Source organism: Apium graveolens, chromosome 10 (genome assembly GCF_009905375.1).
Source record: "Apium graveolens cultivar Ventura chromosome 10, ASM990537v1, whole genome shotgun sequence".
Lineage (NCBI taxonomy): Eukaryota > Viridiplantae > Streptophyta > Magnoliopsida > Apiales > Apiaceae > Apium > Apium graveolens.
This window is the reverse complement of record NC_133656.1, coordinates 230587866-230609674: the sequence shown is the minus strand read 5'-3', so window position 1 is coordinate 230609674 and position 21809 is coordinate 230587866. Positions and strand designations below refer to the sequence as shown.

Sequence of the window (21809 nt, the reverse complement as noted above, 5' to 3'; positions counted from 1 at the left end):
TTACCTCGAGATCTCCAGTTTGGTACATAGAAAACTTGACATCTCGATAAGTATAATGATTTATCGAGATCTCTCATTACTCTATAATTGTTTTGACTTGTAGAGGTCTTTGAATTCTCTATAAGAGAATTTAGCTTGTCGAGGTCTCTCATCTTCATGTCTTCACTTTGCCTTATCGATATCTCTGAGTTCTCTAGTGACTAATTGACTTGTCGATAACTCAGAGTTCTCTAGTGATATTTGACTTGTCGATATCTCAGAGTTCTCTAGTGATATTTGACTTGTCGATATCTCTGAGTTCTCTAGTGAAATTTGAATTGTCGATATCTCTGAGTTCTCTAGTGAAGAAATGACTTGTCGATATCTCCAATCTTCATGTCTTCAATTTGACTTGTCAATATCTCTGAGTTCTCTAGCTGCTTTCCTGACTTTTCTATAAGTCATTCTGGAGTTCTCAAATGACTTCTCTATAACACTAAATATGTGACTTGTAGAGATCTTGACTTAGAACATTTTTTTCAAAACAGATTTATTCAACTCCAAGCTTCTTCATAATTCTTCTAAGGCTTGATCTTCTTTCAGATAGAATTCTTAGGCTTGATACTGTTTTCAGAAAAAGACTCTAGTCTGCTCTTTACATTTTTACAAACTTTAAATGTTACAATACAAAATGCAAACTAAGATTACAATACAACTTATTTAGGATTGTCAATTTGACTTAGTCTTGTTATAGTACATGCATGTCTTGCACAACAATCTCCCCCAATTTGTGAGAAGATTGATTATCACAAATTCATGCTTGTTAACAAGACTAACCCCAAGCTTCAATGAAAAATAAGACCAAAAAAATTTTGACAAAATTGCAACATTTATAAATTAGGTAATTTACAGAGTTTAAATAGTTACAAGCATCAGGTAAAGACTGTTTTTGCTTCTGCTTCTTTTCTAATGAGATCTCTTAAGTAAACAAGAATTTCAAGTTCTTCTATGATTGGTGTCTCACTTAGAGCTTCCACAAGTTTGAGTCTGCCTGCCTTTGGATAACCAGTTAACAAATCAATCCTAAATCTTGTGAATTTGCCAGCTTTGATATTTAGAACTTTTCCATCTTTTGAAATTCTGCTCATTCCTTTGGCCTTGAGTTCTTCTGATCTTTTCATGTACATTTCAATCTCTTCATTATATTTCCTTATCCTCTCCTCAGATTCATCTTTATTCCTTGCTCTTCTTTCCTCCCTTTCAATCAACCATTCAGCTAAAACAGATCTCCATGCTCTTGTAGCAGTATCCTTATCCTTAAGTAAGCTTATCACTCTTTTAATTTCTATGGGAGAGAGAGTGTCCATCAAGGTACAACCTAGAAATGTGAAGGATCCATCGTCATAGTAGATTCTCAATTCCCTTAGAGTAACAACCCAGACTCTAATTATTTCCTCATCTAGTTGTTGAAAATAGGCTTCATCTGAAATGCACCAATTTAAAGGTAGAAAATCATTCTGCTTGAAACAATTCCAGATGACCCTTTCAGTGACTTCAACTTTTCCAGTAGGCTTAGCTTTCTTAGGTTTTCTCTTAACAGACTTGAAATGAGTTTTGTGTGATGGCTTGATAGAAGGTAGGTTTGTGATTTTCTTGAGATATGTTTGGCTTGTGGTGATTGAAATTTTTAGAAAGGTGTTAGCAGTTTGTGTATATAGGAATTTAGGCTTAGAGGGTTGAGGTGATTTGATGTTGGAGTTTGTTGGCTTTGAAGGTTGAGCTTGAGTTGTTCGGATTTTTAGGGTTGGTTGATGTGGTTCTGAGCCATCATGCCTTCTCTTGCTTCTTCTCTCTTCTCCTTTTTTCTTGTCACCTTCTTTCTTCTCATCATGCTTCTCATTGTTACTACCAGTTTCTCTTGAAGATTGACTTGAATTTGAGATGAAGTTTTTTGTTCATCATGCTTCTGCTCATCATCATCCTTGTCATCTCTTAGATTAAACTGAGTGGATGGCAACATGGTGTCAGCATTTCTGTGATAGCTTTTAAGAATCCTGATCATTTCTTCATCTTCAATTTCTTGATCTTTTTATACTTCAAGTTAGATTGAATAGTCATGATCAATCTCATATTCCCTCTCACACAATTCTTGGGCACATTGAGGATTTTGTTCTTCTTAGTCTGTGGGCAGATGTAGGACACTCCTTTGCTTGGATATAGATAGGCTTCAGAAAAAGCTGCTACCTGTGCATTTTTGAGTTCATTAAGAAGCTGGGTGTCCTCTGTGATGATTCTATGAACTTTGTCAATCACAACATCCAACTTAGATGCCCTTAGAGTTATGAGATTTGAGAGAGAGACTTGAAGGCATCTGTCTACACCACCATCATTAATATTAACAATAATCCTCTTCTGTAGATAGTCATCAACATTCACCACTACTGCCCTGACTTGATTGATAGTTTTAGCCAATGCTCTTTTGTATGTGATGAAGTTATTTTGAAGAGACATTCTCAAGACTGTAAGAAGTTCACTGAATTCTTGATCTTGATTTGGTCCTTCTGCAGCCTTGATGAGTCTTTCTTTGCCAACATCAACTTGAGCACTTGAAGAGCTTTGACCGACCTGAATAGGCTCTTTAGTTTTAGCTTTAGCATCCCTGGATTGTTGAATCCTAGCCTCAATCACCCCCTTAGTCTTGGTGACAGGCATGAGTAGAGGGGTTGGCAGTTCTGACCTTATTTCTTCAGGTAGTGAGGGCAGTGGATGTTGAGTTTTCCCATGATGGCTCCCAAAGTAACAGAGTTCTGCATCTATAGATGCTTGTGGGAGTCCACCAATGTCTTGATATCAGATTGTTGACTTTTTATCAGAAAAGTCAAAGCTTAAATTTGAGCATTGAGAAAGGCATTTGAGGTCTCTAGAGAAGCCACCTATGTCTTGAGATCTTGAAAGTCTTGTGGATAGGAGTGTGAAGTAGAGATAGCAGTAGATGGTCCAAATGTAGCTTGCACATGCTTTTGAATTTCATCCATAACCAAAGGAGAAGGAGTGTATCTAGAAGTGTGCATTTGATCCAGCTTCCACCTTGTGTCATTAGAGTTGATGATGTGATCTTGGACTACCTTGTGCAAAGCTACAAAGGAGTTTTTTAGTAGGGTGACACTCTTATCAATCCCAATGAGATCATACCTTGACATTTGTGCTGAGAAAGTTTTAAATTGGTTTTTGATCTCAGTCTGAGAGGGGATGATTTGATCCATCTTTTCCCTTACCATTCTCATAATCTTGTCTTGATGTCCATTCAATGTGATTTGAAGTGCTTTTCCAAAATTATGGAAAGCCTTGATTTGAGCTTTGTAGACATTATTGATGACATCATACGCCTCTTGGGGAGTTAAGGATCTAGCATTGCTTCCCAAAATGGTGATGTACTCCTCTCTGAACTTAGCTAGCACATCATCCATTTCAATGGTGAAGTCCTTATCCAGCCAAACATCACAATTAGCATCCTGACCAGCTTCATCAATAATTTTTGCTTGATTTTCTTCAACATCAGCCTGGTAGGTGAGCATGATAGCTTGGTAGTCCTGGTTTGACATGTTGGATGTGAGTGGATGTTGTGATATCTTTGCAAGGCCTCCAAGTTGATCAACTCTAAGATCTTCAATAGTGGAAGGTTGATTTGTAGTTTCTTGGAGCCATTGGAAGATTAAGTGTGATTGTTGAGGTTGTGAGGTGGATGGTTGAGAGTCAGAACCAACTGTGACTGAAGTCACAGTTGGACTCACGCATTTCTCTGTGTTTATGACAAGTTGTTATTCCTCACATGTAGTGGGAACCTCCACTTGAATTGGAGGGGATTTGACTGGGTTATTGTCATGTGCACCAGTCTCAAACCCTTGTGCTTCCTTCAAAGCACTGTCACATGAATGTGATAAACTTGCCCCTCCCATAGCAGGGTCATTGACAATTGTACTCCTAGCATCAACTGCTAATGCAATTTCTGCTAGGGTTTTGAGGGGAGTTGTTCCCGGAACAGGAACCTTCAATTGAATTGGAGAGGATTTAGATAGCTCCCCCTCATGAGTACTACCCTCAAACCTAACAGCGTGTGAAGGCTGATTTGCACATGAAGCTGCATTTGTGATCTCCAAGGGGTCTTCAGTAAAAACTTATGAATCCCCCATGTTGGTGTTGGTGTCATCAAGGTCTATCCCAGCATGTAGCCTCTCACCTACTAAATATGGTTTCTGGGTGGTGAGCAAGGTTTCTGGAACCAAGTCACTTGAATGAGCTTGTACTTGAGAAATGGATTCAAGTGTTGTATGTGAAGAATAAATTTGAGAGATTAAGAATTGTTGTTCAGTAGTGAGTGTTGCCAGCTCCCCCAGAATGGATGAGGGAGCTTCAATAGATGTGCTCTCACTGTGTGTGCCATCTTTATTTCTTCTACCATACACTTGAATTTGATCAAGTATTGGCTGTGCAGACTCTGTACATGATGCATTAGGGAGAATGCTCTTTTCAATAAAAACACCCTGTTGAAAGGATATCTCTAGAGTCTGTTTAGTCCCCATTTGTACAACTGCATCCTTTTGGGAGGATACAGAGGTGGTTTGAGTGGTCAGCTCAGATTTCTTACCCTTCTTTGTTCTCTTGACCAATGGTGACTCAACTTCTGTTTGTTCCTCACCACTCTCATTCATGACAGTTAAGGTTATCTCCTTTCTCTTTTTTTTACTCACTTCACCCTTTTGAGAGGATGAAGTGGTTGGTTTCCTAGCTGCTAATGGTTGTGAAGAAATAGGCTCAATATGGGTAGGTTCTTGTGGGTGTGCTTATGTTTGTACTTCCACAGGCTCATGAACTATTGTTGTATTAGGTTGACTTGCACTAGTTCTTATGTCTGGCTTATGATAAAGGTATGTCTTAAATCTTCCAATCATGAAAGGTGTTAACTTAAGACCCACTGGAACCTTATTCTTAGTAGTAAGTGATCCAAATAGAATTTTGGACACTTGCTTACAGTTACCAATTAATGACCTATTTACTCCTTCAAGCATATATATGTCATTACTTTATGGTTTAAAGCAGACATAATGAATCTGGGAAGAAAAATTTCCTTACCTCTTGACTCCAATGGCATTGTTAGCCTGGTGCTTAATTCCTCCAGTATGTAGTGTCCTACATTGAGCTGTTTATTGTGAGCCATTGAGTAAACCAGCTTCTGGACAACACTAGAGATGTTGTCAAACCCTGACTTCCTGCAAGTGAAAGCCCTTATCACTGAATCAAATAGGAAAGACCATTCTCTCCTCAGGTGCTTCCTGTTCATGCTTGACAAATTGATCTTCTCAGAATAGTTAATGAAGTCCATAAATTCATAGAGTTCATACTGAGTTGGAGCCTCCACCAGCTTATCAGTAGGTATTCCCAATGCAATATTGACATTATCCTCAAAGATCTCCACCTGTTGGCGCTTGATTGTGCAGTTTATCACAATTGATACAACCCGGTTCTCATGCACAATCGTCCTTGTCATTGCTATGTTCCAAAAATCCCCTAACATATCCAAGTAAAGCATAGGATTAACAGTAAGAGCCCCTACAAAGTAGGTCTCAGACAAGAACTTGACAAAACATTTGAAAGTTTCAGGTGCTTAGTTTGCATCTAATAATGCAAGAAAATTAGTCTCATTTGGGATGAAAGGTACAATATTGTTTGCTGCCATTGTTATGAGTGTGTAGTTTAGTGGGTAAGAAAAATTAGTGAGAAAGGAGTGAAAATGAGAGAGAAATCAGTTTTGGATTGAAAAAGCTAGGTCACTTGAGTTCTCGAAAGTGTAAGTATGTATATGTATCGAGATGTCTGGGTATTTATAGTAAAAGCAGATGACTTGTCGAGAAGTCAAAAATAGACGTTTGGAGTATACTTATCGAGAAGTCATTTTGAAATAAGAAAAATATCGATAAGTCTTTTTATTTATTTTTGTGGAGAACTGAAAAATAAGCTTATCGAGATGTCAAATAAATACCTAGTTTGTCCAAAATGGACTAAATTATTTCCAATTTTTACTTGAATAAATTCAAAATAAAATAGTATAAATTTTCCAAAAGTATTTTTACCAAAATAATTTATTAAATTAGAGAATTTATATAAATAATGATAAAATAGTTTTATTATTATTTATTTCTATTACCGGCTTAATATTGAACCTACAGGGTCACACCATAAAAAGAGAATGATTTAATATTGGAGGAATTAATTAATAATGGCTAATAATTATTTATTTATGAAATAAATAATTAATTGGCAAATTCAATAATTGATTAAATAAGATTTAATTGATTATAAATTAATTAAGAAAAGTTCTTAATATTATTAATTAAGGATTTAATTTTTGGAAATTAAATCAAGAGAGAGAATTATTTCTAAAGTGTTTAGAAAAAGGATTAATAATTAAAAGGTGTTTTAATTATTAATGAGAATAATAAATGGGATAATAATAATATTATTTATGGGAAAATTTCAGCTGAAAATTTTGCCTATAAATACACTATTATAGACCCTATTTTATTCGAACCCACATCAAACCCGAAAACCCAAAAAGTTTGGAAAACCCAATTCTCTCCACCTCCTCCCTCCTCCTTAACATCGTTTTCTTGGTGGATACCGGTGGAGTGTTTCACACTTGAGGAGCAACTGCTAAGGATCTCTAATCGTTATCTCCGAATTATTTTAAAAGGTTAGATTCGATCCCTCGAATTTTTATTCACGATTTATATGTTTTTATTTGGATTTTATATGTGTAAAAGTGTTTTGCCATGACCCCGCTGCGTTAAAAATCCAACACTAACAACAATTCAGCTTCTTATTTCTCATTTTCAAGCTTCTCATCTATCTTTGTCAGTCCGTTACCCTCTTCATTAACAACAACCATACTTGTATGAATGTGAAACATTTCTGTGTTCATCTTCTCTACAGTTTCCTTATATTGACTCATATTTAAATCAATGGTAGTAAGAGTTGGTACTTGTGATTTTGATGAGGATGACTCTCCTTGCTCCAAGGCCATTAGTGCTTAATTTCCAACTTCCTCATCTTCATCTATATCAGAGTCATCCCAACTCTTTCCCTCTGCAATATAAGCTTTACTTTGCTCTTTCTTCAGAACTGCTTCATACTTTGCTTCCAGTTCAAGAGAAGCTTTGTCTTTCTTTGCTTTCTTGGGTTTCCTGCATTCTGTAGCAAAATGGCCTAGCTCATCACAGTTAAAGCACCTTATCTTTAATCTGTCAACAGATCCAGTTTTGTAAACATTTTTGCTATTAGATGTGTACTCCCCTTTTCTTTTCCAGCTGTTGTCTTTGTTGAATGATCGTCCTTTATCCTTGAAGAATCTTGGATTCTTTACTCTAATATTAGAGAACTTTCTTACCAAATAGGCCATTGGCTGATCTAGCTCATCAAGTTCATCCAAGGTGTATAACTCATCTTCTTCCAATTCCCGTATGACTTGTTCCTGTGAATCATTGTTTTTTTACTCACTTGTTGAGACAACTGAAGTTTGGGATCTTGGCTCATCATTAAAGGTCTGGCTTTCATTGACAATTAGAACACTTGAACCATCTACAATATGCCCTTGACCAGCTCTTAATGATTTCCTTTGAATCATTTATAATTCATAAGTTTTTAAGATTCCATATAGAACATCCAGAGTTATTCTATTCAAGTCTCTCCCTTCTTTGATTGCTGAAATTTTCTGTTCCAAATGGTCAGGGAGTGTAAGCAAAAACTTCAAGTTCACTTCTTCAGCTTCATAGTACTTGTCATGCAGCTGCAAGTCAATTATCAGCTTGTTAAACCTTTCAAACACATCAGTGATACTTTCTTTTGGCTTGGCCATGAAACCCTCATACTATGAAATTAGTATCCTCCTTTGATTAGATCTAACTTCCTCAGTTCCTTCACAGAGTATTTCAATCTTTTTCCAGATCTGCTTAGCAGTGTCATAGTTGACAATGGTGTTGTACATTACATTATCAAGTGACTCTATCAAGATCAACTGCAAGCCACTATCTAAGGAAACTTTTTCTTTCTCAGCCTCAGTGTACTCAGAAGGGTCTTTAGGAGCATAATGAGCTGAAATGACCATGTCTCCATCTGTAGATTCCTCAACTCTAACCATAGGAGTGAAAGGCCCATTCTTGAGAATCTGAATATATAATGGATTGGCCATCCTGATAAACATCAACATTATCTTCTTCCATAGAGTGTAGTTAGTCTTATCAAAAGTAGGGATTTTGATGCTACTGATTTTATGTATATTCATTCTTCCAAGATCTTGAATCTGTTTACTTTCAGATTTTGCTCTGATACCACTTGTTAGGTAATGAATTACACACAGGGGGGTGAATGTGTTTATGTGTTTTTATGCTTTTCTTGAAGTGTGTATGGTTATGAAAAAAGTAAATTAAATCTTGCAGTGAGATGTGTTAATACTGAAATTAAACAAGCAATAACAGTGAACACAAATCTTTCAAAACTCACTTAATATTATATTATAATTAAGAAAGTTTTGCTACAAAATTTCTAGGCTCTTTGTTGATAAAGAGCTTAGCTTCTTTCTTGAGAGAATACAAGATTTTTATTATCTAACTTGTTACTACTAACAAAGGACCAGGGTTAACTTTATATGATAGTTAACTATTGGTTTACACAGTGTATAATAAGAGATGCTATTCACTTTAGTAAACTTTCACTAATATTTTCATTTTAGGAAAATCATATCTTTCATTTCTGGCTTAGCTTATCTTTGCATACTGTGTTAACTTTGATCTTCCTTTGTCAGTTAATTTTCACCCTTGATCTTTTTTAGGCACAAAGCATGCGCTAAATAAAATAGAATGATTTCTAGTTCATTCCCACATAGACTCTGATTAATTATATTTAATTAACATTTACTCACCAATGTATGATTATTCTTCAATGGCATTACAATAACAATTAAGATTGGTTAACTAATATTAACTACGAGAATTAAACACTGGAATTAACAATATTAAACACACATGAGATCCTAACTTCATTACTACTTCATTCAATAGTTATTGTTATTAACCTTAGCATGTAATGGTGATGATATTAATCGAACAACACGAAACTGATAAACGCCAACTTTCGTTGTACGAGTACCATTCTACCAAGCATCCACAATTAAGATAGATATTGAATAGGCATCAATTATGTTGAGACCCTATATGTCTACATAATTTGACAACATAACGATTTAAGCGCAAGTTATTCATGATGATTACACAGGGCAAGTAAAACGGTTAGGGTTACCCACTAATCATGCATACAATACATAAACCTATGCTAGCATGGCAAGTTCTAAATCTCAAGATTCACTGTCGCTTCACAAGAGATTAACAGGCTATCTTACATGTTCGCGATGCATATAAGACGAATAAGCACAACCTATACTAGATATCATACAATCACCACATACCAAGGTATTAAACAATTAACTAAAGAAATCCATAGTAAATCCGCTAGGATCCCATGATCACGATTAGCCCATAATAGAACTCATCCTCACCATCGGTTCATATGAAAGCATGATAATAACACAACGATATAAAGATAAAAAATACTTAATAAATAATGAAGTACATCACAAGAGTATTAATGTTCAAAGTATAAAGAAAACTAGCATCCACTGTTACAACGAATTAAAAGAATCATAAGATAAACGTATGCTTCCTCTTCTTCGATGTTGCGTGCTAAAACGGTCTTCTCAATCTTCTTGCCCTTGCTCTTGATTTCTTCCTTGATTGATTCATTCAGAAAACGTCTTCCCATAAGGTTTATATAATAACCCAAGAGAACCAGCGCCAACAGAAGCCCAATTGTACTAGAATTAATAAAATCCATATTCTAAATTTCCGCACACAGGCGGTCGCCTGCTTCCTCCACGCGGCCGCCTGCTAGCACGCGGTCGCCTGCTCCTAGCGCGTGGCCGCCTGCTGCCCTTCTGGAAAATACTTTATTTTGCTGATTTCTTCGCTCATCACCCCTAGACTGATTCCAAGCACTTTCTTAAGCTTTATTTGATGAAAACCACCTATCCAAGCAAGTTATACCCTGAAATGGAAAAATACTAGAAAACGCGTCAAATACACAAAATACTTGAGTTCAAGACACCAATTCAAGCCGTTATGAGACGCTCCATATGGTATAAAATGCCACTTATCACACCCCTAAACTTGAATCGATACTTGTCCTCAAGCATCACAGACTCAAACTTAGAATAAAACATGCATGAATGCAACTTATATGAATGCAGCGATCCCCTCGCGATGACTAAACCAACCAACACATGACATATCAACAAATGCAATTAGACGACTAAAGATCAATCAAATCACGCAAGCTAACATACAACTAGAAACGTGGTGTGTGCGAATGCTTAACAGATATGTTTCAAAACTAGATCAATCACCATAACTTAATTATCCTCAAGGCAATCACAAGCTTATACGAAGAATATATTCTAGACACAAAATGACTTATAACACTGCAAGATTATTGGAGTTTATTACGGAATCATGCTTTATTCAACACATAAAATAAATGCTTATTTGATCGTGCAATGAGTGAGGTCCACAAAAGACTTATGCAATGGTACCCATTTAGCGAGCGTTATGTTAGCGGATCCCAGACTATAAAAGCCTTAGGTCACTAGGCACAAAGTCCCCTAAGAAAATAATAACCCGAATACCAAAGAGCCCACTCGTGATCAATTGTGCATTAAACCAAAAAAAAAATTCTCTTTTTTTTTCCTTTTTTCCTTTTTTTCTTAATTTCTGAGCAAGTGCGTTTTGCTCCATCTTGCTCAACCCTAGACTACTCGTATACAATACGAGCCGGCTACTAGCCATTTGACGCCTAGCCACAACTAGCAATGAATTCCAATTTTTATCTCCAATTTTTATCTTTTCATGCCTTTTATCATTAAGAGCCTATCATGCATTCTAAGTATAAGCAATAGATTAACCTCAAAAACCATCAAACCATGACAACAATCTAGTCCTTAAGCATACTCTAAGACTTACAAGTGTTTTTAGCATGCATTTCAACCTAACAAGATTTAACATCACTTTAACGCTATCACTACACTCGCATCAATATCACATATTAATCGGTTAAACAACACAAAGGGATCATGATATATGCATGAGCTATATGACATGATAAATAAAGCTATAAAATAAAAAAAACTATATGGAAAAAAATATATAAAAATATGCAACTATATGAACTAAACTAACACGAAAATGCAACTACATGACACACACACAAATATGTTCCTTAACTACCACCCCCAAACTTAAAATCTTCATTGTCCCCAGTGAAGGTAATAGAAAGGAACACAGGGTATACCTACTCAGATGAATCATCATCATCACCCTCAGAGGGTAGAGTGTCAGGAGGTGGATAAGCAGAATCCTCACCATAAACGGGCCACTGGATGTTAGCTCCAAGGCCTCTAAATGCAGTCCCAAGTGCCTTGGTGAGCTCCTGCGCAAACTGACTCTGCGACTCATACATCGCATCCATCCTCCTGGAAAGCCTCATGTACTGGACATCAGCCAATCCCGAACCATCTCCTCCCTGGGCTCTCGAAGAACCTGCCTCTCCCTGAGCCTGACTGGACCTCGCCATGGTAGCACCAACTGCTGGAACTCCTCCTGGAAGGTGATACCTCAAACCATGTGACTCGGGCTCTCCACCCGTCCACTCCTGCATCGTATTCAAAGTCGATGAATTAATAGGAGCGGCCGACATCTGCAGTTGCTCATAAGAAAGCCACTAGACTCCACATGCCTTGCAAAGCTTCGTGATAATAGAGGCATATGGGATAGAGTACTGCGATTTCCCCCTCAAAAACTTCAAAATCCCTTGGTAGATGTACTCACTAAGGTCCACATAATATTCATCATTCAGAATCCTCTACAACAACCTCGCCCTCTCCACTATAACCTTATGTGCATACGAAAAAGGAAGAATATTAGCACATATAACTGCATTCCAAGAACGAGCATACCTGTACATCGCGACAGCAGGGAAACTACGATAATCGTTGGATCCCCTTTTGAACTTCCACACTGTGTCCGACTGACATAGAGTAGCAATAATCAAGTCCAAATCAATGTCCCCAGGGGCCTTTGCATTCCAGTTCTCCTCCTGTGGTTTCCTTTGTCGATGTCCAATAACCCAGCGAATCACCTCGGGATGATAATTAACAGTAAGCTCAGGAACAACAGAAAACCCATTCCTGTCAGCCTTGGTATTCGCATACAACTCACAAACAATACTCATCGGTACCGCCTCGGGTGACTCACAGAATGTAATCCATCCTTTCTCAGCAATCATCGATAGCAACTAACCATCCCGCCCTGATGGAAAAACCCCCTCTCCTTCATAATCGGCTTAGTTAGAAGCTTGGCGTACTCTTCTTCAGAAGTCTTATCCAACAATTGGGGCCTCGCAGCAGTATTCCTCAAAGAATCAGTAGCAGTCGGATTGGTGCTGCTGCTACCCACAGTTCGTGCTCTCTTTGGGGCCATGAGAACTGAGAATAAGAGTTAGAGAGTTTGTGTTTGGTGTGCAGGAGAGATTTTGTAGAGTTGAAAGTATGTGGGATGTATATGGAGAGGTTGTATGTATTTATAGGGCAAAATTAGGGTTAGAATTTGATTATGAGTGGGGATTGTGGCTAAGTATGGGGAGAATTCGTGGGTTAATGGGTGATATGGCTTCTGTAATTTTTTTTTTGTTTTGTTTTTTTAGGCTGAAAAACATTTTTTCAACAGTCAGGGACGCACGCGGTCACCTGGCATCAGCACGCGGGCGCCTGCTGGCACGCGGTCGCGCAGCACGCGGGCGCCTACTAGGGTTCTGGAAAAAAAAATCTGCCAACTTTTTTCGAATTTTTTTTGGGTTTTTGGATAAAGTACTATATTCTAAGATGTCCTATGGTCTCATATCTTGGGTTGCCTCCCAAAAAGCGCTTCTTTTACGTCATTAGCTTGGCATAGAGTTATGCGATCAAGTTGACAATAAAACGGCACTAACCACTTCACGGTTTGCCGTATCCCCATAATAGTGCTTCAATCTCTGACCATTTACTTTGAATGCTTGGCCCGGATCGTTCTCAAAAATCTCCACCGCTCCCTGTGGAAACACAGTTTTGACGATAAATGGTCTAGACCACCTTGATTTCAACTTTCCAGGAAAAAGTCGAAGACGAGAGTTGAATAGAAGAACTTGTTGCCCCGACACGAATGACTTAGGCGATAGCTTCCTGTCAAGCCACCTTTTTACCTTTTCCTTGTACATTTTGTTGTTTTCATACGCTTGAAGTCGAAATTTATCAAGTTCATTTAACTGAAGCATTCGCTTCTTCCTAGCTGCATCTGGATCAAGGTTTAGCTTCTTCAATGCCCAATAAGCCTTATGTTCAAGCTCCGTAGGTAAATGATATCACTTACCATAGATAAGTTGAAATGGGGACATCCCAAGTGGAGTCTTGTATGCTGTTCTATAAGCCCAAACAGCTTCATCGAGCTTCAAAGACCAATCTTTACTTGACGGACAAACAACTTTCTCTAGAATACGCTTGATCTCTCTATTAGACACTTCAGCTTGACCATTAGTTTGCGGATGATAGGCAGTAGCAATGTGATGATTCACGTTGTAGCGTTGCATCATAGAAGTGAACTTACGATTACAGAAATGCGACCATTCGTCACTTATGATAACTCATGGCATTCCAAACCTTGTGAATATCTGCTTATGAAGAAAACTCAACACTACCTTTGCATCATTAGTCGGTAGAGCTTTGACTTTCTACCCATTTCGAGACATAATCGACTGCCAACAAGATGTACTGATTATTGCAGGATGAGATAAATGGTCCCATGACATCGAAGACCTCAAATTCAAGTAGCACATTTAAAGGCATTTCATCCTTTTTGGAAAGATTCCCAACTCTTTGGCAACGATCACACTTTAAAACGAACTGATGTGCACCCTTAAATAACGTAGACCAGAAAAAACCTGCTTGAAGAATACGAGCTGCTGTCTTTTCACCACCATAATATCCACCATAAATTGTGGAGTGAAAGTCTCGTAATATCCCCTCCGTCTCACAGAATGGGATATATCTCCTGATGATCTGGTCAGCTCCTTGTCTAAACAAATATGGTTCATCCCACATGTACCACTTCATCTTATGCATAAACTTCTTCTTTCGAGCCGCATTCATATTAGGAGGCATTATATTGCTAACAAGATAGTTCACAATGTCTGCGAACCATGGCTCTTCCTCTTGAATTGCGAACAACTGCTCATCCGGAAAAGATTCGTTGATCAATGTCTTATCATGTGAAGTAGAATTGGGATTCTCCAATCTAGAGAGATGGTCAGCTACTTGATTTTCAGTACCTTTTCGATCCTTGATCTCTAACTCGAATTCCTGTAGTAAGAGAACCCAACGAATAAGTTTAGGCTTCGAATCCTTCTTTGAGACCAGATAGCGGATGGCAGCGTGATCAGTGAACACTGTCACCTGTGTCCCAAGTAGATCAGAGCAAAAATTTTCGAAACCAAAAACTATAGCCAAGAGCTCCTTCTCAGTAGTGGTGTAGTTCAGTTGGGCTCTATTTAGCGTCTTACTAGCATAGTAGACCACATGAAAGATATTAGTCTTTCGCTGTCCAAGAACTGCTCCCACTGCATAATCACTTGCATCACACATCACCTCAAAAGGTTCTCTCCAATCAGGTGTCGTAATAACTGGTGTGGTGATTAAACTCTTCTTTAGAGTCTCGAATTCTGCCAAGCATTCATCATCAAATTTGAAAGGCACATCTTTCTCGAGCAAGTTGCACAACGACTTAGATATCTTAGAGAAGTCCTTGATGAAATGCCGATAAAAACCCGCATGACCAAGAAAGCTACGGATTCCTTTCACAGAAATAGGTGGTGGAAGATTTTCAATGACGCCCACCTTGGCTTTATCCACCTCAAGACCTTTACTAGAGACCTTATGCCCAAGAATGATGCCTTGTTGCACCATGAAGTGACATTTTTCTCAATTAAGCACCAGATTGGTCTCAACACGCCTTTTGAGCACCAAACGGAGATTATTCAAGCATTCATCATACGGATGTCCAAAGACGGAGAAGTCGTCCATGAACACTTTGACATTATTTCCAATCATATCAGAGAATATGGCCATCTTGCAACTCTGAAAAGTGGCAGGTGCACAACATAAGCCAAAAGAAACTCTACGGAAAGTAAACGTGCCAAATGGACAAGTGAAAGTAGTCTTCTCTTGATCTTCTGGTGCAATGCAAATCTGATTGTAGCCCGAATGGCCATCCAGAAGATAATAATACTCATGACCAGCCAACCTGTCAAGCATCTGATCAATGAATGAAAGAGGGAAATGATCCTTCCTTGTGGCTTTATTCAACTTCTTGTAGTCCATGCATACCCTCCATCCTGTGACTGTTCGAGTGGGGATGAGCTCGTTCTTCTCATTTGCTACCACAGTATTACCTCCTTTCTTAGGTACACATTGCACGGGGCTCACCCAAGAACTGTCAGAAATAGGATATATGATTCCTGCATCCAGCCATTTTAGAATTTCTTTCTTCACCACTTCTTTCATGATAGGATTAAGTCTTCGCTGTTGCTCAACAGTCGGCTTGCTACCTTCCTCTAGCAGAATTTTATGCATGCAGTACGAAGGGCTGATCCCTTTTATATCTGTTATAGTCCACCCGATAGCCGATTTGAATTCTCTCAGAATCCTCAAGAGCTTGTCCTCATCACTACCTGAAAGGTCAGATGCAATAATAACAGGCAAAGTAGATGCTTCACCTAAAAAAGCATACCTCAAGTGTTCAGGCAATGGTTTAAGCTCCAAAGTAGGTGCTTCCTCAATAGATGGTTTGAGCTTTCCCTCAGTATTCTTGAGATCAGTATTACCAAGAGATTTAAATGGCATGTCTAACTTCCATTTCCAGGGAGAAGCATTTAGATATTGTAACTGCTCATTGCCTTCATCGTCTTCACTGTCAAAATCCCTCAATAAGGATTTTTCTAAGGCGTCAGACCTTAGCACATGATCAAGTTCTGAAATAACAGCTGAATCAATCAAATCCACCTTGAAGCACTCCTCATCTTCCATAGGGAATTTCATCGCATTGAATACATTGAATGTCACAACTTGATCTTGCACCCTCATAGTGAATTCACTTTTTTGCACATCTATCAAGGTAAGGTCTGTGGCCAAGAAAGGTCTTCCCAAGATTATGGGAATCTTCTTATCTTACTCGAAATCCCGAATGACAAAATCTGCAGGAAAGATGAGCTTGTCCACCTTTACTAGCACATCCTCCACGATGCCTCGTGGGTATGTAATCGAACGATTAGCCAATTGTAGAGACATGTAAGTGGGCTTCGGATCAGGCAAATTCAGCTTTTTGAAGATAGACAACGGCATCAGATTGATGCTTGCTCCTAAATCGCAAAGGCACTTGTCAAATGTCAACTTTCCAATGGTGCAAGGAATGGTGAAGCTACGTGGATCCTTAAGCTTTGGAGGTTTTTGTTGCAACACGGCACTGCACTCTTCCGTCAGAGCAACGGTATCAAGATCATCCAGTTTCACCTTCCTTGAAAGAATACCTTTCATGAATTTCGCATAACTAGGCATTTGCTCAAGAGCTTCAGCGAAAGGTATGTTAATGTGAAGTTTCTTGAACACCTCCAGAAACTTACCAAATTGCTTGTCCAACCTTTATTTTTGCAATCGCTTAGGAAAAGGTGGTGGAGGATAGAGCTGTTTCCCCCCTATATTACCCTCAGAAAGAGTGTGTTCAATAGTAGTCTTCCTTGGTTCCGCCTCTTTCTCCTTTTGCATTCCTTCTTCATCTACAACTTCAACTTCTACATCCTTTGTTTATTCAGCATCAGCAACTTTTCTAGACCTTGAGGTGACATCATTGACTTGTTCTTTAGCTTCCTTCCTGCCTGGCACTTCAGTATCGCTGAGAAGTGTGCCAGGTTGACAATTAAGCAAGGCATTGGCTATTTGTCCAATTTGATTTTCCAAGGTCTTGATAGAAATAGCCTGACTTTTGCATAACAACTTTAACTCCTCGAAATCAGCACTAGAAGGTGGAGCAGCACCTCCTTGTTGAGGATATATTTTCCTTTGAGCAAATTGCTGAGGTTGCTGGAATCCAGGTGGATTGAACTTTTTATTTACAGCTTGCTGATATGGTTGCTAAACAACATTCTGATTATTGCTCCAGCTGAAATTGGGATGATTTCTGTTATTAGGATGATAAGTAGCGGGCACAGGCTGCTGCGGTCTCTGAGAATTGTTCACATACTGAACAGATTCATTAACAAGAGAACACTGATCTGTAGCATGAGAGCCTGCACAAAGCTCACATACACTAACTATTTGATTTACGTCATAGTTGGTTAAAGAATCGACCTTCATAGACAGCGCCTTGAGATGCGCTGCAATAGCTGTAGCTGTATCGACTTACAGAATACCTGCTACTTTCCCAGGCATCATCCTTTGAGTTGGGTTTTGATACTCGTTTGCAGCCATAGTTTCAATGAGATTATAGGCCTCAGTATAGCTTTTGGCTCACAAGCCGCCTCCAGAAGCTGCATCGAGCATGGGTCGGGATTGGACCCCTAAACCATTGTAGAAACCAGTGATCACCATCCAGTCAGGCATACCATGATGTGGACACTTTATCAACATCTCCTTGTAGCGCTCCCAAGATTCGCACATAGATTCTCCTGGTTGCTGCGCAAACTGAGTAAAAGCACTCCTCATAGCTGCAGTTTTGGCCATTGGATAGAACTTCACCAGAAACTTTTGCGCCAGATCTTCCCAAGTAGTAATGGACCCAGCTGGTAAAGAATGTAACCAGTCCTTAGCTTTGTCCCTCAGAGAGAATGGGAAAAGCCTCAGCTTGATAGCCTCATCAGTAACACCATTATATTTGAAAGTACTACAGATCTCGACAAAATTCCTAATATGCATGTTGGGATCTTCAGTCGCAGCCCCTCTGAAAGAAACTGAATTCTGCACCATCTGAATAGTGTCCGGCTTGATTTCAAAAGTATTGGCCTCAATAGCCGGATGAATGATGCTTGACTGAACGTCATCAATTTTAGGCCGAGAAAAGTCCATAAGAGCCGGATCAGCAATTTTAGGCCGAGAAAAGTCCATAAGAGCCGGATCAGCTTGAGCTAGACGATCATCCATTGTTTCAGGTTCTTTCTTTTCACTCTCTTTATCCGAATCTTCAAAAACTGTCTTCTCCGGAAAGTCAAGAGCTTTATCTGTTTCCTCAGCTTTATCCAGATTTCTCTTGCGAGTGTAAAAACGTATTTGCATAAACGCTCGCTAGAGTACGTGAAACAAAACTGGAAGCAGTAAGTAACAAGTCTTAATCAATGAATCCAAATGACCACTGATGGCAAGTACATAAACTAAACAAATTAACACCGAGTCCCTAGAAGCGGCGCCAAAAACTTGTTAGGCACAAAGCATGCGCTAAATAAATCACGCAAGTATACGCGTTCGCAAGTAATATAAAATAATTTCTAGTTCGTTCCCACAGAGACTCTGATTAATTATATTTAATTAACACTTACTCACCAATGTATGATTATTCTTCAATGCCAAGACAATAACAATTAAGATTGGTTAACTAATATTAACTACGAGAATTAAACACTGAAATTAATAATATTAAATACACATGAGATCCTAACTACATTACTACTTCATTCAATAGTTATTGTTATTAACCTTAGCATGTAATGGTGATGATATTAATCGAACAACACGAAACTAATAAACGCCAACTTTCGTTGTACGAGTACCATTCTACCAAGCATCCACAATTAAGATAAAAGTTGAATAAACATCAATTATGTTGTTAGGTCACACACACTGTAGAGGGGGGTGAATACAGTGTATAACACAATCAAATCGAATTCTAATAACACAAGTAATAGAAAACAAACTTTATTCAAAGCAATAAATTATGTTACAGTATGGAACTGTCATCTCTCAGTGATGAACAAATATCATGAGAGCTGCTAGGGTTACAATGAATAATTTTCTCGATAATGATAATACTTATAGTATAAACCATATGTCTGTGTTTATATACTACACAGTTACAAGATAATCGCTAATTGATATGGAATATAATTCTGCTTCCTAAAATATATCAATCAGATATATTTTCTTCCAAGTATTCTATTCTTCATAGAATTTCTTCTTCATGCATATCTCTTCTTACGTTTGTCTTGATCTTCTTTTCCTTTCAATCATCCGCCTTCCTTATCTGAATGTTTCCTTTAAGTCCTGATATTATCTTCTGATAAATATCTCCTGAACCTTAAGTACTGATGACTTAAGTTCTGACTTCAGTATAAGTGCTGATTTCAGTTAAGTACTGATTTGTCCTGTTTAAGTAAGATCTGAAAACTAAACATAAATCATATTAGACATGACATTATCAAATATATCTAACAATCTCCCCCAACTTGTAAATTAGCATAATATACAAGTTACCAGATATTTGATGATGTCAAAAATATTAAGTACAAATGCATGAGAATTTGACTAGATAACTACAACTTACAGTCCTTAAAGCTTTACCAATTTTAACTTCTGATAACAACTTCAGTCTGTATTCATATCAGAATTTGAGCAGTTGTAGATCTTGACTTGGCTTCACTTTCGGATCTCTCTGATGTCAGGAGTTGTTCTGAGATAGTTCTTTAACAAACATCTCTCATCATATCTGAGTTCATCAATCATTCTCCTTTTAGCATCTTTAAGTCTTGCAGAATCTTCACCAGTTTGAAAGATTGCAGCCCTGAGATCATTAATTTTAGCTTTCCTTATATCCTGATCCAGTCTGATCAAATACGCCTTGTCAGACTCAAGATTGAATTCCACAGCCTTGTAACCCAGAAAGGTAGTTATAATCTTAGTAGAGTTAGGCTTCATCTCAACAATATCACCCTTGTGATCTTTGTACTTTGGAAGATATGTGCTGTCAAACTTTACAAAATAAAGCCTTTTCTGTCTCTGAATTTGACTCTTCAAATAGTTTGCAGCACTTTCTGTTATTTTGTCGTTCACTTGAAGTAAGAATAATACATGTTCCGATTCTTCAAAATACTTCAGTGGAATGGCATTTTCCTTTATATGATAAACCCTACCATCTGTCATGAAGTACAACAAGATGTGTTCTCTCAAGTAGGTATGGTAAACCATCTGTACAGATTCTAGTTGATTCAATCTTTCAGGAGTTGCTCCAATACCTGGTTAACTTAAGGAAGTTGGATAATTGGTTGTGTTCTGTATTTTTCTTTCATCAGCACTGCCCAATCCAGATTTATCTCTTGCTTCCTTTCCAGTAACCACTCTTGCTTCAAACCCACTTACAGCAGTCTTCAAAGGTTGAGTCTGTTTGGCTTTGGTGAATCCTGGTAGGAGTAACTTTGAAGGTTTAACATGAGAAATGTCAGAGGTTTCCTTTGATTTATCTTCTGATATTGATTTATCTTCTGATATCAAGTTAACTTGAGCTATGTCAGAGGTTACTTGCTTCTTTGAGATATCAGAACTAACTATATCTTGACTCTGAACAACTTGAGCCATGTCAGAGGTTGTCTTAGAATTTTTTCTTGAAGTCAGAGCAAGATCAGCATCTTCAACAGTAATTTCTTCATCCACAGGAGGCACATAAACCTTGATAGGTTCGCCAACTTTCTCTTTGCCCTTGGACCTTGGATCTATCTGCAATTGTGATTTAGCCTTGGTTGCTTCAGGATTTGATCTTTCTTTTACCACAATGCCTTTGGCCTTTGGAAGTTTCTTTTTACCAACAGAAGCTTGAGATTTAGATTTGACTTTTTCTGACTTAAGTCTAGCTTCTTCTTCCATCAGACTCTCAAAGTCCATTCCTGGTTTTTCTTTCAGAAATAGCTGTCTTGATATTTCTTCATCAAGATCCAAAAGTTCATCAAAACTTATCCTTTTACCAGTAGCAGAAGTAATTCTTTTTCCAGCATCAGAACTTGTCCCGTGACTTGTAATTTCAGCTCTTCTTGATGAGAAACTTCTACCTTGACCATGACCTCCACCCATTCCAGAGTTTCCCTGGTCATCTTTTTCATCATCCTTCCCCTTCAGTGTCTTAACAGTTTTGCATTTGGACTTAATTACTTTCTCCCCCTTTTTGGCATCAGCAGGTAAGAGAAGAGAGACAATCAATTCCACTGAGGCTTGGATTTCATCGAGTTGAGATTGCTGAGAAGCTTGATTTTTTAAAATATCATCAATCTGAGACTGTTGCTTCTCTTGGGTCTTCTCAATGTAAGCAACTCTGTCAAAGGTAGGTTGGAAGAATTTTTTCTTATCAATTTTCTGAGTCGTTTCTTGTTTGAGCAATTCTTCCTGAATTTTATATAACTCTGCATGAGTTGTTGAATGAAGACCTTGAAGATGTCTAGTACTCAATGCAGTGACTCGAAGCTGTGTCTTGAAATCATCATTAATTAACATTTTATCAGCTTTTGCCAAGTGCTCAGCAAGAATCTTTTCAGATGAAACAAAGGTAACTGAGTTCCATTCCTTATTCCACTTATGTCCTCTAGGAGTTTCACTCCAAGGTACTGGTGCTGCTCTTGTAACA

At 38.1% G+C, this 21809-nt stretch overlaps 1 non-coding gene across 1 annotated transcript; it reads left to right on the top strand.

Annotated features, from left to right (window-relative positions):
- The first annotated feature begins 17813 nt into the window (after positions 1-17813).
- Positions 17814-17920, top strand: LOC141694310 (small nucleolar RNA R71). Its single transcript, XR_012563629.1, has one exon. It is a non-coding gene; the product is annotated as a small nucleolar RNA R71 (small nucleolar RNA).
- The last annotated feature ends 3889 nt before the right edge of the window (positions 17921-21809 follow it).